Consider the following 11,979-nt stretch of genomic DNA (forward strand, 5'->3'; position numbering starts at 1 on the left):
CTAGACTGGTCTCCACACATCTGGGTGTGTTTTTTAATGGAATTTATTTAAAAACCCAAAACAAATTAGGAACCAGAAAACATCACTTTCGATAAACGTGTAAGCAGCATTTCAATAAATAAAAGGCAGAGCACCTGCCTCTAGCACTTAGGGAGGGGAGGTCAAGCCCGGTGACTTTAAAGCATTAGATTCACTATCTAGCAAAAGCATTGAGAAGACAGAGTAACTCTGTTTATTCCACATCAGTTTTAAAAATATGGCAAGCCCACTTCTTTATTATTATTTTTTTGAAGGATAGCTATATGCACTCTTGGGTTCAAACCCATGCTCAGCCATGAAGCTTACTGGGCATCTTAGTGTTTTTTTATCTAATCTGCCTCACAGGGTTGCTGTGAAACTAATATGGTATAATTCCCCATATGCTGACTTGAATACCTTGGTAAAATTGTGGTGCTTACTGCTGTTGGCACTCCAATAGGCTTTGAACATGGAAAGGCTCCATCCAAGTTAACAGTCATGTTAGCTTCCATCAGAACAGGATGAAACATGATAAGATGACTTTATATTTAAATCTAAGCCTGAAATCCTGAAACCATTTGCTCAAAGAAATACCATTGAGATCATTTAATTGTTTATTTGTCTCAGTGCAACTGCTGGTGACTTAAGTCTTGTGGGCTTGTGGTTAGGTTAGCTAAATACTGGAGAAAATGTATGTGTGTCTGCCCTCTTCCCCTAAACATTCCAACACTGTTAAAGAAGATGAGACTTAATTAGTTTTGTCCTCAAATTTCTATGATTCATACTGTGGAATTTCAACTATTTGTCTGAGACAGAATTCTTTTGAAAATAATGAGCTCAGAAAATTGCAAATGGTTTTTAGAAACAAGGATCTCAGTTTGCAGCTTGAGATATTGGCACATTATTAAGAAGCTGACTGAGTTGATCTTTTGGGGGGAAAAACTTTTCTGATGCAGTTTGGCTTTCCACATCATAAATCACCTTTAAAGTACATTTATAAGCTCAGTTCTGTTTTATCTTCACATTTGAAAGACATCAAGAACCAGATCTCTCCTAAACTTACCTGCATAGCATATCCAGAGAAACTAAGAAGAGCAGTGAAGGTTTTCTAATCTGCAATGCAATAGAAATATTACCGTACTTTTCCATGTATAAGACGAGGGTTTTTTACTCTAATATTATGATCAAAAACTTCCCTCGTCTTATACAAGGATAGTGAATGGGGTGGACGGGTGATTGGCTATAGCTGCAAGCAGGAGCATGTCAGTGACGATTGGTGACTGCTAGAAGGGCTGCTTTGGATTGGCTGCTGCTTCTCTAATTGGGTTGGTGATTGGCTTCTGCAGCAAACATTGCTGTTGATTGGCTGTCGCTGCCACAATTGGTGGCTGCTGTTTTGGGAACGTGCGCAATTGCCAGTGGACAGATTTTCTCAGTTGGGTAAGAATTTTTTTGCTGAGGAAGGGTCTGTATGCGATTGGCTGTTGCTGTGGCAAGTGGGCAATTGTCTGCTGCCGGCGATTGTCAGCGTCTATGCTGCATGTGAGCGATTTTTGGCAATCCCCCCCGCCCCAAACTGTAAAACTCTGGCCAGTCCTCTCAAAAAAGCTCAACAACTCTGAGCCATCTCCGCCCCCCCCCCCGCCACCATTTTCTTAAATTTGAGTCTCCCAAAACAGGGGGCATCTTATAGTTGGGGGAGTCTTATAGATGGGAAAGTATAGTAATTGATCCCAGAAAATGCCGTTATCAAAGACAAAGGCTGGGAGTATGAACAACCAACAAAGGTCCGTATAGTAAAAGCTACGGTTTTCCCAGTAGTGATGTATGGAAGTGAGAGCTGGACCATAAAGAAGGCAGATCGCCGAAGAATTGATGCTTTTGAATTATGGTGCTGGAGGAGACTCTTGAGAGTCCCATGGACTGCAAGAAGAACAAACCAATCCATTCTTAAGGAAATCAGCCCTGAGTGCTCACTGGAAGGACAGATCGTGAAGCTGAGGCTCCAATACTTTGGCCACCTCATGAGAAGAGAAGACTCCCTGGAAAAGACCCTGATGTTGGGAAAGATGGAGGGCACAAGGAGAAGGGGACGACAGAGGACAAGATGGTTGGATATTGTCTTCGAAGCTACAAACATGAGTCTGACCAAACTGCGGGAGGCAGTGGAAGACAGAAGTGCCTGGCGTGCTCTGGTCCATGGGGTCACGAAGAGTCGGACACGACTAAACGACTAAACAACAACAACATGAACAACCATAGCATGGGTACAGATTTTGCTTGTAGCACCAAAGCTGTGGGGTGAGTGGGTATTCTGTTGCTTGTAATGAGTCCTAGTTCTTTGGAAATAGCAAAGGACCTCAAGCAAAAATACTGACAAGCATTTAAAGGCTCAAGCTAAAGGTTTCCAGGTACCAGCTCAATGTGTTTGGATGAGTTTCCTGTCTGACGCTGCAGAATGGTACAGACATATGCTCTTAAGCCTTTTGTAGTTAATTTTCACATACCAGAAGACCCGTCTAAAGTTCATTGCTAAACATTTCTTGCACAGGAAGGTTCCTGGCTCTCTGAAGGAAGCAGTGGTTTGCCTTTGATTAAAGAAACCATCATTTGATCCAGATGATTAAAACTGAGGTTTGAAGTCATCTGGTTTCGCAAGTTGATCATTCTTTGGCAAAGTGGTCTTCCACCATGGCTCACCGCAATAATAGCATTCCTACTTAATGAACATTAAAAACCTGAGCATAGTGTTAACTATAATGCTGATACAATTGGAATTCAACACATTCTTGATGTTTCTTCAGTTGCGTCAATGCTCTGTCTAAAAAGACAAGCTGGTTGATTCATGTTTAACTAAGGCTGAGGTTTCTCTCTCAGCCTAACCTACCTTTCACAGGGTTGTTGGGAGGATCAACTCAGTAGTATCACCAGAAAAAAATATTAGGCTAAGCAAAGGGAAGGAAGTAATATTTGTTTCACTTTCGTTTGTAAAAGAGAAAAGCATCCAAATGGTCTATTCTCTACTGCCAATTTTCTCTTAAGTAAATCCTATTGATGGTGATAGAATTACCGTATTTTTTGCTCTATAAGACTTCACGTTTTCCCTCCTAAAAAGTAAGGGGAAATGTGTGTGCGTCTTATGGAGCGAATGCAGGCTGCGCAGCTATCCCAGAAGCCAGAACAGCAAGAGGGATTGCTGCTTTCACTGTGCAGCGATCCCTCTTGCTGTTCTGGCTTCTGAGATTCAGAATATTTTTTTTCTTGTTTTCCGCCTCCCAAAACTAGGTGCGTCTTGTGGTCTGGTGCGTCTTATAGAGTGAAAAATATGGTAACTTTCAAGTAAGCATGCTAAGGATTGCATCTTTATTTTAATTTCTAGTTTTTCTGCTTCTTCTTTGGCAATCACTTGCAGCTGAGTAAGATTATCTTCTATAAACATGGTTATAACAATGAGTCTGTAAGTGACTGTGGAGCCCAATTCTGGATCCACATGTTCTTCCACAGTGGGGACATTGGTTTATGGGCAGGCGTTGATCACGGTGTGGATTTGCCAAGCATTCTTTCCTCTTAGCATGTTTCTCCTTTGTGTCCTTAGTTCGAACTTCTTCAAAGTCCATGACACCTTTGTTCTGCAACCGGAGCGCTTGCAGGCCAGTGCTTCCCAGTTGTCAGTGTTTATACTGCCTTTTAAAAAATTTGCCTTGAGGCAGTCTTTAAACCTCTTTTGTTGACCACCAGCATTACACTTTCCATTTTAAAGTTGGGAATGGAAGTAGTTGCTTTGGAAGATGATAATCAGGCATCCGCACAACATGACAAGTCCAATAAAGTTGATGTTGAAGAATCATTGCTTCAATACTGGTGATCTTTGCTTTTTCCAGTACACTGGTATTAGTTTGCCTGTCTTCCTAAGTGATGTGTAAAAAATTTTGGAGACACCATTGATGGAATCTTTCGAGGAGTTGGAGATGGTGTTTATAAATGGTCCATGTTTCATAAGCATATAGTAAGGTTGGTAATACAACAGCTTTCTAAACAAGCATTTTGGTTTCCCTGCAAATGTCCTAGTCCTCAAACACTCTGCATAATGTTTGTGTGAAACTTTTTTCCTTTTAGAAAACATAGGGCTCTATGCAGTGGGGGTTGGGCTACTTTTTAGGGGGCTTAGTGCCATCTATAAAAATAAAAATGGGAGTTGTCATGTACAGTCCCCTGAATTTGAAAGCAAGATAAGAATGATGTAAATAAATAAAAATGTAAACTTTCTTAGTTATCATCTTGTTCTGGAATTGAGCTCATCATCTTGTTGCTGCAAATCCAGATTGTCACATTGCAGTTGTAACAGATTAATCTACCCTGCCTAAAATCTTACTGACTAGCAACTTTTGTCAAGTGGTACAGGATTCCCACCCCCCTTTAGTACTTCTAACAGGTCTTCGAAAAATGTTGCCATTTGAAGATACGGAATATAGTAGTAAAGCGCAATATGTTTTGCCATTTAATAAGGAATAGAAACATATAAAATTAATAAAATAAAGGAAGATACAATTTATTTTGAATAATACTACAATCCCATCTGCAAGCTTCCGCTTCTGGTGAATAATATTATTAAAAAGAAAAGCTGAAACAAAATTAAACTTTTCAAAAGTCTAGGGTTTGTTTATGTCAAATGAGTATTTGTTAAGGGACCTGATTTTATTCACTAGAAGGGAAATTGCCACACATGAGATTTATTTGTCTCGAATCTAGCTTTTCAGTCTCTTAAGGGGAACATCTGTGAAACATACGGGATAAGACTTGCTAAAAGATTGTGGGAACATGGACGTATGCTTCCTGTTGCAGAAAATTATTTATTGATTTAAATGCTTGTGCAACAGTTGGCAGGTGATCAAAAAATGTTACAACCTGATGTGTTGACAGCATTTGTAACACAAAGTCCATCTTCCACTGACATCTGCCATACAGGCCAAAGGCTCCCCACTCGCCCCAGTGCCTCCTCCTCCTCCTACCTTGCGGTGTTGCATGTGTTTGTGGTTTCAGTTTGACAGGATCTATTCCAAATACTGCACTGAATTCAACAGTTTGCAATGGAAGCGTTTTGTGGGAATAAAAATAGCCATCTCTGGCCACTTTCCCTCATGTAGTTTTTTCCCATGCCTTTCTGTTTACTTAACTTTCAACCCAATGTTGCAGTTAATCAGCTATGCTGAGAGAAATCCTTCGGATTTCATTACATTTTTGTTGCCACTTACCCCCCCCCCCCAGCTTAATGTTAGTTCCCATAACCTTTAAGTGCCAGAATTAGTCAAACATCAGAACAGAAGAATTCCCAGTGCACTAGTGGAAGTTGGGGAAATGTGCTCAGCTAAGGCTTAAAACAAACAACGGGATGATTTCAACAGCCAGTGTAATTTGTTTTTTTCTGGGACAGGGTGGGTGCTGGTAGAAATGACAGCTGGTGGACTTACAGAAGTACACTTTAAGATTTATATACTAGCTCAAACCACTATAAAACATACTGGGTCAAATTCTTAAAACTACATATAGATCGACACTGTGTATGTGTTCTTGTGCGAGATTTATATATAAATATATTTCCCCTTAGAGCAGCTCATCAGTTCTCAGGGGAACTGCATTTTCATTTGCATTCCCAGCATTCTCAACGGTCTTGCTACATCTGCATTTGTAATTTTGCCATTTTGCACGTTGAGCAAGAAAAAAATGGCTTGGATCACTTTTCATGATATAAATAAACCGGCAGCCGAGTAGACCATAACATATCCAAGAAAAACATTTCCTCTTCCAACCTGTCCTCTTCCTTGCATGCCATGTGCTATTCTTCCCTTCCCCACCGCAAGTCATTGCCTGCCCACTCCTTAGTCGCAAACATTCAACAACAGTTCCCACTTTGTCTTATTTCCCCCCTCCACCTTTTCTCTGTTAGTTAATTGTCAGCTCATGCTTCAAGATTAAACTTCCTGCTAAGATGCATCCATTCTTCAAACCCAGCCTTTCCCAGCTAAGTGCTCTAAAGATGTTTGTGGATTACTACCACCATTCCTGAGCACTGGACATGCTGGCTGAGGCTAGCGGGAATTGTAGTACAAAACATCAGAAAGACACTAGATTGGGGGAGGTTGCTTAACTCCATTACTTGGGTGTGTTTCAATTAAGGTATTTAATTAAGTTGAATTTAATTTTTATTGAGAAGGTATGACAAGACTCCCTGTGCTTTCTTTTGAAGAACGGATTCTTTAACAACCCAGTTTTTCCAGTTGTTGAGGTAAATTTTGCAATGGTCCAAAATGCAGAAATATTTCTAAAAAATCATCAGTGTTCAATGCAGTAGGTTTATATATTTGTATACTTTGTGGAGGGGATGCGGGTGGCACTGTGGGTTAAACCACAGAGCCTAGGACTTGCTGATCAGAAGGTCGGCGGTTCGAATCCCCGCAACGGGGTGAGCTCCTGTTGCTTGGTCCCTGCTCCTGCCAACCTAGCAGTTCGAAAGCACATCAGAGTGCAAGTAGATAAATAGGTACCGCTCCAGCGGGAAGGTAAACGGCGTTTCTGTGCGCTGCTCTGGTTCACCAGAAGTGGCTTAGTCATGCTGGCCACATGACCCGGAAGCTGTACACTGGCTCCCTCAGCCAATAAAGCAAGATGAGCGCCGCAACCCCAGAGTCAGTCACAACTGGACCTAATGTTCAGGGATCCCCTTTACCTATACTTTGTGAAGAGCAAAACATTTATAGTGATAAAGAATAGCAGTGTGTAATATACATGGCATTAAATATGAATAAATCAAAGTCAGAAAGCATATGATGGGAAAAGTCTACCATTATAACAGACCCTCCAACTGTCCCTATTTTCCAGGGACAGTCTTGGATTTAAAGAAGCCATCCCAGTTTCTGATTTGATCCAAGAATGTCCCACTTTTCCTTAGGACATCCCTATTTTCATCAGAAAAATGTTGGAGGGTATGGAGTTATACGCCCGAGGCTTCTGAAGACCCCCAAGCAATCTGAAGGCAGTTTTAAATGTTTAATTTTTAAAATGTTTTTATATGTTGGAAGCCACCCAGAGTGACTGGGCGGGGTATAAATAGTAATATAGTAGTAGTAGTAGTAATAATAATATTTCTACCCTGCCTATCTGACTGGGCGAGGTATTATTGAATAGGATGTCCCTATTTTCATCAGAAAAATGTTGGAGGGTATGTTATAACAATAATCTAGCTTAGTAGTTAGAACACTGCATCAAGTGTGATTAGCTTGATGCTTGTTCCCTCTTTCAAGCTGCGGAGAAATTACCTGAGGGCCAAGTAAGACCAACCATTGGTCCATCTATCTCAGACCCATCAACACTGATTGATACCATTTTTCCAGGGTTTCAGGCCAGGTTCTTTCCCAGCCCAACTTGGAAATACCAGAAATTGAATCTGAGACCTTCTGTGTGCGGCTTGTGCTCTACGGCTGAGCTATGGTTCATCCCATAAATACCATTGGAAATTCAATTATTTTATCTGCATGTCGTTAAGTTTATACCGTCACAAGGCAAATTAAGTACACCATATAATAAAACTAGTGTTGAGCATTTTGACACAAAGCTTCTGAGAATCTGTGGGTGGTTTGCCAGAAGATATGAGTAATGTGTTTTGTAAAAGTTATAAGCTTAATGCCCTTTCATCATGTAATTCCTAGTGAGCTAATTTGCAACCAGGTGTAGCCTGCTTCTGGCATTGCTTCCAAAGTACTTGGTTAGATTTTTGCAGTCTTTTCCAGGTGCCTTCTCATCCATAATAGATTATTGTTCTTCTGCAATGAGAGGAGGATGTGCAGTACAATCCTCTGTATGTTTACTCAGAAGTAAATTCCCTTGTCTTCAGGGGGGCTTCCTTCCCACTAAATGTGTCTAGGATTGAAGCCTTAATGTGCTAGTAGCTTTTTGCCTCTAAGGATTCTAGAATGATATTCTAAATTCAATTCTTTACTGTATCTCCTTGTGACACACACAGCTTGTAAGAGAGATCCTCATGGTCATTAAGTCCAAACCTTCACACACAACTCCTTCTCAATCTATGGTAATTCCTTTATTTTTTATGTTATTCCTGTCCTGGAAAAGAAAGTTGAGTTCCCCTGTCCTCTTGCAATCACAGAGACATTCATTTCAGAATTCTACACTGAATAAGGATTTTTTTTTTTTAAATAATTTTTATTGATTTTACAACATAAACAAAAAACAAATAAACATAACACGACTTCCCCAAACCTCCCCTTCCCTGCATCCATATTTTAAAAATTTTTAGCAATTCTTCATCCCATTTTTATATTTAATTCTCTTTAAAAAAATTCTATTTTATAAATTTCAATTTATAGCTGTAATTCTTTGTATCCAATCCCTTGACATCTTAACATTCCGAAATTTTACAACAATTTTTAAGATAGATTTTAAATTTTTTCCAGTCCTCCTCCACTGTCTCTTTCTTCTGGTCACGAATTCTGCCGGTCATCTCTGCCAATCCCATAAATTCAGTCACCTTGGTCTGCCATTCTTCCAGAGTAGGTAATTCTTTAGTCTTCCAATACTTCGCCAAAAGGATTCTTGCTGCTGTTGTTGCATACATAAAAAAGGTCCTATCTTTCTTTGGTACCAATTGGCCGACCATGCCCAAGAGAAAAGCCTCCGGTTTCTTTACAAATGTCCACTTAAGGATTTTCTTAATTTCATTATAGATCATTTCCCAGTAGGCCTTAATCTTTGGGCAGGTCCACCAAAGGTGATAAAAAGTTCCTTCACATTCATTGCACTTCCAACAATTGTTATTGGGCAAATGATATATCTTTGCAAGCTTGACTGGAGTCATGTACCACCTATAGATCATTTTCATTATGTTCTCTTTCAGGGCACTGCATGCCGTAAATTTAATACCTGTGGTCCATAACTGCTCCCAGTCAGCAAACATGATATCATGACCAATATCCTGTGCCCACTTAATCATAGCTGATTTAACCGTTTCATCCTGTGTATTCCATTTTAGCAGCAGATTATACATTCTAGACAAATTCTTGGTATTGGGTTCCAGCAATTCTGTTTCTAACTTTGACCTCTCCTTCTGAAATCCTAGTTTTCTGTCCTGCTTAAAAGTTTCATTGATCTGGAAATAATGTAACCAATCTCGAACTTTAGGTTTCAATTTCTCAAAACTCTGTAGTTTCAACTTTTCACCATCATATTCTATAATTTCACAATATTTTGGCCACTCTGTATCCATGTTCAGTCTTTTTACCGCCTTGGCTACACTGAATAAGGATTTCAGCACTTGGCCATGTATCATTTCACCCTTGGACATGATGTTCTGTACCAGAACTTTCATGCTAGTTCACTTTGCAATGAAAACTGCTTTCTCGTAATCATGTGGTTACCCAGCTCGTGTTGTGCAATGAGCTGTAAGAAGTATTTTTAAGGCAATACGGTGGTAATAAAAGCCATATTTTAAACTTAGGGCTCCACTAATTTTACTGGCATTCATCTGGTAGTACTTCTTTTCTTTTCATTTTTTCCCCATTTCCAAATGCATTTTCATACATTACTATGAATAAGCTAAAGGAAACTCTGAAATTTTGAAACCATTTCAGCTAAGAAAACATGGCTTACCTCAAAGTGTAAGTGATACACAAGTACCTAATCAAAATGTGGCTTTTGCCAGTTCAGATACACAGGAACCTCCCCCCCCCCATACTTTCCAACATAACCCCTGCGTTAAGTGGGGGGACATTGTTCTAGGCACCAGGATTTTTAAGAATCCAGGTATCCTGAGAATCTCATAATGCTCAGCAATCCTGACAGCCACCATTGTTGCTGCAGAAACTAATGAAGGCCAGAGCAGAAGTCTTTTCCACCAGAAATGTACCTAGCACCGCTAAGTGTTAAAGGGCAAGGAGCCAAACTAACTGAACTGAAACTGAAATTTAGAAAGGTTTGGGTTTGCCTTGTGATTAACCTAGAAATTCCAAACTAAAACTCTGTTAAACTCACTTCTAAACTCTGGGTTCATCATTTACTGTTTTCTATTATGTTTTCAAGTTGGGCTTGTGGTCTTTTGAATCATCGCACTATATTTACATATACGTAGATGTGTGCTTCTCTGTTCCGCTGAATTTCCTGTTTGACTATTGTACCTTTGAGGACTGGGGGATGAGTGCACGAACTGACTCCACTGAAATACATTGCATATGACGTGATATGTGGATATATCAAAAGTTCTGTACATGGCAATACAATGTGAAATAGCCCTTGGTGCTAACTTTGATGGGATGTTAACAAATAAAAATGGGAGGGTCCATTCATGTGTGGTTTTCGAAAGACACTGAAATAGGCAGGTAATGATAGAGAGACAGAATGGTATTAATAGATTTTTCAAAGGGAGCCAGTGTGGCATAATCGTTAAGAGTGTTGCACTCGGACCTTATAGTTGCTTGCGCCTGATGGGAGCCCAGCATCCTCAGGAAAACCATAGCTTCCCCACCCCTAAGATAGAAGGAGATCCAAAACTTTCAGCAACCACTTCTCACACATTCAGGACTTAGTTTATGAAACACTGGAACTTATAAACCCTAGAAAGTGCAGTTCAAGGGATATCCGGTGCACAGGTTATTAGTAGGGATTGATAGTATAAGTCACTATGTGGGTATACCCGTAGCACATTAACCTGATCACATGAAAAAGCGTCAGTCTGTCAGTCACCACAGATCATGCCTATTTTTACATAAGAGATGAAACCAAGGGGAAAGATGGCAGGTTTCTTATAGATTTGTTTTCCATTATCATCATGTCAGATGAATTCGAAAATTCATTTTGTTACAATAGGACATGTCAGCGTTCTCTTAAGATGAAAGTGTACTTGAGGACCAGGGGAGAATCTACGGTATATTATTTAAGAAACAGAAAATCATCTAAGGAAAGGAAAATATGGGTTCGGAAGACTGCAGTGGCTCTTAAAAGCCAGACTATCCCTGACTATTAAACAAAGTAACTAGAACATGAATTCTAATAAGCTCTGAAGAATGTGGCCCACGATACTGCAATTCATTTTGATGTCAAGTTCCTGTTGAAACAGGTTTGCAACAGACTGTATGACAAAGACCACAAGTCGTTCTTGAGTGAATTAAATCCTTTGGTTGTAGAAAACAAACCTCTCTTACAACAAAATGGATTACTAGCATCTATATTTGGTAAGTGAAACAAAAATATTAACTGAGTTTTATTGGAGGCAGGAATAGATGTCAAAATGCAAAAGTGGGGTTAAAATACATACAAAGAACAACATCATACTATATAGATAAGATGTCTGCTATAAGTAAGCCACTAACAGCTACTGGAGACTGCAAAAAAAATGTTCTTTGCAAAAAAAAAAAACCCCTATTACAAGAAATACCCAATTGATAACTGTGCTTGGCAGGTGAGGGCCTCCTACAGATGACATCTTACCAGGAGATCTTTTCCACACAGTGAAGGAATTGGGTCTTTAGTTTTGTGGTACCCACCCTTTGAAATTCCCTGCTATCTCTGTTGTCGTTTTGGTGCCTACTCAAGACCTACCTCTTTCAACAAGCCTTTTAAGTTGAGATTTTTCCAAGTCTACATCTGTATTGCAATTGTTTCTAAGATGTTTTCATTGTTTGTTGTTTCCTACGCCAGGGTTCTTTGGGACGGTGGGATACAAATTTAATAAAACATAAATAAAAATAAAACAAGTAAAACTATGATGACTAAAATATTTGCCTGCTAAAGGCTTCAGGTTTCAGCTTCTCATTTTCTTGGACTACAAGAGCATCTCTAAACCTCTTAGGTTGGAGAACATAGTTTGTTTCTTGTCGCACCCATTCTGTCAGACAGTTTTAGCACAATTCAAAGTGTTGGTCTGACCGAGGTATACTGGCCTCGGCCCAGTATACCTAA

General features: G+C 39.7%; 1 long non-coding RNA gene across 1 annotated transcript in view; it reads left to right on the forward strand.

Moving 5' to 3' along the window:
* LOC309352215 overlaps window positions 1-11,979 on the forward strand; it is a 38,392-nt gene that overhangs the window by 14,412 nt on the left and 12,001 nt on the right. The gene's annotated exons all lie outside the window — the stretch shown is intronic.

The sequence above is a fragment of the Podarcis erhardii genome (genome assembly GCF_964252035.2).
Source record: "Podarcis erhardii genome assembly, chromosome: 11".
Taxonomy (NCBI): domain Eukaryota; kingdom Metazoa; phylum Chordata; class Lepidosauria; order Squamata; family Lacertidae; genus Podarcis; species Podarcis erhardii.